Source organism: Nicotiana attenuata, unplaced genomic scaffold (assembly GCF_001879085.1).
Source record: "Nicotiana attenuata strain UT unplaced genomic scaffold, NIATTr2, whole genome shotgun sequence".
In the NCBI taxonomy this organism is placed as follows: Eukaryota; Viridiplantae; Streptophyta; class Magnoliopsida; order Solanales; family Solanaceae; genus Nicotiana; species Nicotiana attenuata.
This window is the reverse complement of record NW_017671413.1, coordinates 75,013-81,914: the sequence shown is the minus strand read 5'-3', so window position 1 is coordinate 81,914 and position 6,902 is coordinate 75,013. Positions and strand designations below refer to the sequence as shown.

The following is a 6,902-nucleotide window of genomic DNA, read 5'->3' as shown; positions in this document are numbered from 1 at the left end:
CCCTTTATTTGTAGTACTCTTAGACAGTCTGTGAAATTGTGACACCTAATTCTGGGTAGTATTGTACTTCAGATTATGTAGCAATATTTGGTTAAACCATTAAGCTTTCATCTCCCGCATTTCTGGTTATTTAATTTATTCCACTGTTTAATCACTTATTACTTTGAATTGTTGAACATGCTTAATAAAAAGGGTAATGAATTTATAATATTCGGCTTGCCTAGCTTTCACGAGTAGGCGCCATCACGACTCCCGAGGGTGGGAAATCCGGGTCGTGACACGCTTCCTTTCCAGTGTAATTTCAGTAAATTCTTGAAATAAAAATATCAAGTCACTAGGCCTGGTGCATATTTATAATTTAATTATTAGCTAGTTTGAAACGGAGGGAGCATTTAGTATTAATAACTTTCTTCTCGTTTGGTTTGATTGTATTGTATTGTAAACTAACTAAAACATTTAGTTAAACACCATTAATTCAAAACTTAAAAGAAGGCAAAAAATAAAAAATGTCAACGGACGAGACAGTGCTAAAGTGATTTGAAAGAGGATTACCTGTATATAGTGGCAAGGAGTAGTACTAAAGAGGAAGAGCTATTAAAGAATGAGATAGTTAACAATTTGAAATAGAAGATAGAGTGGTACTAAATACTAATGAAAGGAGTGATAATTTGAAAAAGGAAGAAGATAAATTATGGTAAAGGGGGAGTTAAAAATAAAAATAGAATAAATTGCGATCGAATGAAATTACCAAATAATAGTAAGTGCAAAATGAAAAAGAAAAATAACGTAACAATTCCACCACACCAAATAGATGCTTACATAAATGATAGTCCTTATATGGTTACATATCAATGAATTTAACAATATAACATAATATATTTTAAGTAACAGCCATAAAATATCTTATTTAATAACAATGAAATAGAATACAATATAGGAACACACCACCCAAACAGCCTATAGATGCCATTTTGTTCCATCTCATCCCAAATTTTGCCGAAGTATTTCCCATGCCCATCCTCAGCAGCCCTAAAAGCAATTGTCACCACATCCACTGCGTGCACATGAAGGTAGTTATTTTTCAAGAATAAAATAAAAGAAGAAGAAAGAAAAATTAATGAAATCAGTAAATTAAAGGTCTCTTAGAACCATACTAATGACTTCTAATATTTGGAAAAGGTGAAGGATTGGCATTGCTCCAAGTCACCCTGTTACTGCGACCTCGGATTAAATCATTCCTATCTTCTTCTGACATAGGAATAAACATTGTTGAAAATATAATAAAATAGATAAAAATAAACTTCTTTCTAAAAACTTAAACTTTTAAATGAGTTGGTCGTACACTTTAACTAACATTTACCTTCGGATTTGATAGGGGACAAGTCCAAGATCCTGACTTGGTTTGGTAGATACAACTCATCCATTGATAACATGAGAATTATTACAAGAAGACAATAGAAAACAACAACCTTCTTCATTTCTGGATATTGCAAATGTTAACGTGCCACAATGTTTGTTTCAAGTATAGAAATGAATGTTTTGTGATACGTTAATTTGTAGTTGTGATGAAGAAACTCATCCCCTCCTAAAATACGCATTTTATTGTGCGTGTTACAGTAGTACTTCTAACGCACTTGAACCAGAGTCAATACAACGAATGTATGGGACATCTTCGGTCAAAAAAGTTAAGAAGCATTTTAGAGAAAAATACGCTTAAAAGTACATTTTTACAGTTTGACCAAACGCTAATTGCTATTCAGAAGTACTTATCAATTAATTAGTCAAATACAAATTGGTTCTCACTAAAATTACTTTTGAAAAAAACACTTCTAAAAAAAGTACTTTTCAAAATAAGCTAATTTTAGAAGCTTGGCCAAACAGACTATTGGTGAACTTCACCTATTCTCGGGGCTACTGAATATTGACCGCGGACTAAAACTAATCTTTGTCCATTTTTCAATTCACTATCGAATTTCTGTGACTTTTCTTTCGGACAAACTACTCAACACCAAATCCCATCAGCCACGCCAGGAGCACTCAAGATGGCGGACTTATGAGTTTTAAAGAAAGGATTTAAAACGAATTCACAAGAATGCAAAACTTAAAATTTGAACCAACAGCCAAAAATACTTTTTTAGTCGTCTTTATCACTATAATAAAATAAAATTCTTTGTATATGTATGTATAAAGATCTCTTTTCTTTAAAGTTATCCTATTTGCGCTATATAATTTTTCACGACAGATTCAATTAAATTCTTTTGGACCATGTAACTCCGCATTGCGCAGTACTAGACGTGAATAATCTTATTTTATACGGTTTCTTTTTTTTTTTTTGAAAATTATTTGCATCCCCAACTTTGCTTTATAAATCAAACTCCTCCTCCAACTTTGAACAATAAACATTAGCATGCTCCTATCCTATGTAATGTCTATTTTGCCCTTGACATTTTCAATCCCTTCTGGAGGTAATTTTTTTAATATTATATATAATTTATTCTTTTTTCCCAAGTGATTTAACTATAGTTTTTTATATGTTTATTATAAATTATATCATTTAAGTTTATTAAAATTATAGATAGAATAGTTCTTTTATGAACTTGTTATTAATATTATGTTCATAAAGTATACCATTAAGTTCCACTTTCTCTCTTCTTCTTTTTTGCATATACACATTCTTGAGTTTTGATTTTCACTAAAGAAATACTTTCTAAATTATAACTTAAAATTCATTCACATTATATAGATAGAAAATCCTAGAAACTCATTGTAAAATCTACGTCTAATTTTATAAAAAATTTATTACATGCACTGAGTATAAGGTTATAACGTTTTCTCTTTTGTTTCGGACTCTATCAATAGATTTTTGAGTTCGGTTTGCTATCAATCAAAAGAGTGATAGGAGCAAAATTATGTACTAATTATACATAATTGTATTTATAATATGCATAGATTATATATTATTCGGCTATTTTCAATTTATACAGTTTGGTGGACATCTATTTAGGTTAATTAAAAATGCCCTTCCCCATATTTCTTAGCCCATAAAATTTTAAGAAAGAAGTCTTATATTTGTAGTTTTCTCCCCCTTTTTTCACTTCATATATTGTTTCTTCTAAAGCACGAAGTCGTTCACTACTGCCTAATTCTTCTCTAGAATTATCAGTTTCAAGCCTATACATTATATTATTGACTCAGTAAAGACCACTTTTTTTGCTAATTATTAGGAGAAATTATTCTTGTTGACTGTTTATATTGTTTTAAAAAAGATGGAAGAAAAAATGAACTATGATCCTACATTTCTACTAGGGTCGGTTTATTAGAAAAAGGTTGTTGACAAACCAAATCCCAATAGCATTCTAACTACCACTTTATTATCAATTCCAATTCCACTTCTCCCTTTTATGGTCTAAGCTGGAAATTTTGTTTCAGTTTAAAAGAAAAAACTCAAGGAACTTATTAACAATCTTGTCAAAATTATTACCAGAGGCGAAATTAAAGTGGCCAAACACAAAAAGTGAAAATGACACCAGGCAGCCACTTTTAAGCATGCTATTTACAATATATCCATAGGTTATAATATATTTAAAGATTAACAAATTTCACTCAAACTTCAGGATACCGCATCCTAGAGTTTAAACCTCAAAATTCAAACTTCAGCACATCGTGTCCTAAAGTTCAAAATTGTGTCTTGAAGTTTGAGTCGTATGCTTTGAATTTTAAATTAGTAGTTTAGAACTTCAGGACACTTAGTCTTGAATTTCAAATTAGCACGTCAAAAATGCAGGACACTAAGTCCGGACACTAAGTCCTGAATTTTCAAATTCAGGATACTTAGTCCTGAAGTTTGGGTGAATTGACTAATATTTAAATACATTATAAATTGCGGAAATATTTTAAATAGCGGGCTTAAAAATGGCTATTGCTGCATTTCGCCCACGTAAAAATAGCATGGGCTAGCCAGTTTTTGGACTGGTCATTCAAAAATAGCCAACATTTACAAAGTCATTGAAAAATAGCCACTATTTTGCTGCAACACGGAAAGTTCCAGCATAATATACTTGAGATTGGTACACCTGTATATGAACTTCCAGCATATTATGCTGGACCGGTATATTATACTGTAACTCCAGTATAATATACTGGAGTTCCAGTATATTATACTGGAATTCCAATATATTATACTGGAGTATTTTTCCAGATTTTGAAAAGTGTTTTCGTTTAGATTTATCTTTACATGAAAAGTGACTAAATTTCGATTACTTTTGAAACTGTGGCTATTTTTTAATGACCACTTGTAAATCTGGCTATTTTTGAATTTCACTGTAAAGTGCAAGCCGATCCATTTCATCATTTAATTTATCCTTTTCTTGGTTTGGTTATTTGATGGTGGATAAAGATTATCAAAAAGGAGAAAAGCATGCAGGGATTTGCATATCTTCTCCATAATTAACGAGTCGTTCATAAAATATTTTTTAGATTTCCTGGAAAAAATTAGTGAAAGATAGATACAAATATTATTTAGAGGTTTGAGTCTCTGAATGGAACAAATTATCGATGCTTGTTTCCTGCAGTTTCTCTTTCTTTGATCGTACATTATGCCTTTGGTAATAAAATCTTTTATTTGCCAAAAAAGAATAAGATCTATCCCGGAATATATACATCATTGACCATCAGTCACCCAGTACCGAGGAAGGCCAATCCAGCCCTGTGGAGAAGATCCATCTCCAGATATCAAGTGCTTCGGACAAGATCCATGTCCAGGGAAGATCCATCCATCAATAATATCAATCGCGGTCACTGGGGGTGTGTACAGAATCTGGAGGGGCTCCTTCAGCCCAAGCGCTATCATAACTCAGTATAATTGCTGCGGCGTGCAGCCCGATCCCATAACTGTCAATCACAATCAGGCTCTCAACCTCACTTAGTCATCAATCTCTCCAGTCTCACACACGGGCTCACAATGTCATGAAACTAGCCCGAAAACAATGATATGATGTATCAACAACTAACAATTGAGACTGAGATATGATATAAAATGAATGAATATGACAGAGTAAGAAATATCAATGAAATCAGCAAGATGACAGCAAGCGACCACTACGGGTCCCAATAGTACCGGCATAAAGCCTAAACATGATATCTAGCATGATCGACAGCTCAATTACTTTATCACGTGATGAAAACACAATATCAACCGGATAGAACCACTATACAGTGCCATGGAATCAACCAGGTCACAATTCTCACGGTGCATGCTCGCACGCCCGTCACTTGGCATGTGCGTCACTTCAATACCAATTACATACCACATAATTTGGGGTTTCGAACCCTCAGAACCAAGTTTAAAAGTGTTACTTACCTCAAATTGTGTGATTCTTTACTCTGCTATGCCTTTACCTTGCGAATCAGCCTCTGAACGCCTCGAATCTAGCCACAATTAATTCGATGTATTCAATACATATTATAGGAATTAATCTATATGAAAATACTAATTTTCCAACAAAAATCGGAAATTAACCCAAATGTCGCATGTGGGGACCTCATCTCGGAACCCGACCAAAGTTATGGAATATGAACACACATTCAACCACGAGTCCAACCATATCAATTTTACCAAATTCCAACATCAACTCGACCTCCAAATCTCAAATTAATTTTTCGGAAAATCTTTATCCTAATCCCTCAAATCATGAAATAAGTGCTGGAAATAATGTTAGATTCATGAATAACGGACCAAATCAAGTTAAGATCACTTACCCAGTCCAATTTGTGAAGTTTGCCTTTGAAAATCGCCCGAACCGAGCTCCCCCAACTATGTTTTTGTCAAAAATGGCCAAAAACTCCCGTTTTATGGAGTCTTACAATTCGGGCGCCACAGGTGGCGTGGGGCACTGCCTGTGGCGCTGTTTCCAGTAGCTAAAAAAATCCCAGCGCCAGGGATAGCGCCCTACGCTACCCTGAACGCTGGCGACAGGAAATCATTTTTTCCCGACTCGAAAATAGGCATAACTCTCTCATACGATGTCCCAATTCGACGATTCTTTTTGCTATGGCTTCAAAATTTCAATATGGATCTAGTGCTTCAATCAAAACTAAATTTGGAGCTCAGTTGTTTAATATGATACCACTTATTATTGAAGAAACGACGTCGAAACATTCTAGAAATAGCCAAATTAAACTCTGTTACCCATCCGAAATCCACCCGAGGCCGTCGGAACTCAATCAATTATACTAACACATCCATGAACATCATACGAACTTAGTCGAATTCTCAAATCACCTCAAACAATATCAAAAACACGAATTGCACTCGGATTCAAGCCTAATGAACTTTGAATTTTCTAAATTCTACAAACGACACCGAAACATATCAAATCACGTCCGATTGACCTCAAATTTTGCACACAAGTCATAAATGATAACTCGAACCTACTCCAACTTCCAAAAATCCAATCCGACCCCAATATCAAAAAGTCCACCCCCTGGTCAAACTTTCCAAAATTCCAACTTTCGGTATTTCAAGCCAAATTCTACCACGGACCTCCACATCACAATCCGGACGCGTTCCGAAGTCTAAAATCCCTAACGGAGCTAACGTAACCATAAAAATTCAAATCCGAGATCGTTTACACATAGGTCAATATCCGATCAACTTTCAAACTTAAGCTTTCAATTAAGAGACTAAGTGTCTCAATTCACTCTGAAATCTCTCCGGGCCCGAACCAACTAACCCGATAAATCATATAATAGCTATAGAACACAAAAGGAGTAGTAAAATGGGGGAATAGAGCTATAACTCTCAAAACAACCAGTCGGGTCATTACAGTGATACTCGTCTAGTTGATCGACTACTGATATTCACATTTTTGGGATGTGGCATGGAAGAATTAGAGAAGTATTCC

The 6,902-nt window shown here is 34.2% G+C and overlaps 1 long non-coding RNA gene across 1 annotated transcript; it reads right to left on the bottom strand.

The window, feature by feature from the left end:
• Positions 1-801: 801 nt before the first annotated feature.
• Positions 802-1,571, bottom strand: LOC109208143. Its single transcript, XR_002065111.1, has 3 exons — positions 1,361-1,571; positions 1,155-1,248; positions 802-1,054 (listed from the first exon to the last, which is right to left on the bottom strand). It is a non-coding gene; the product is annotated as an uncharacterized LOC109208143 (long non-coding RNA).
• Between the last annotated feature and the right edge of the window lie 5,331 nt (positions 1,572-6,902).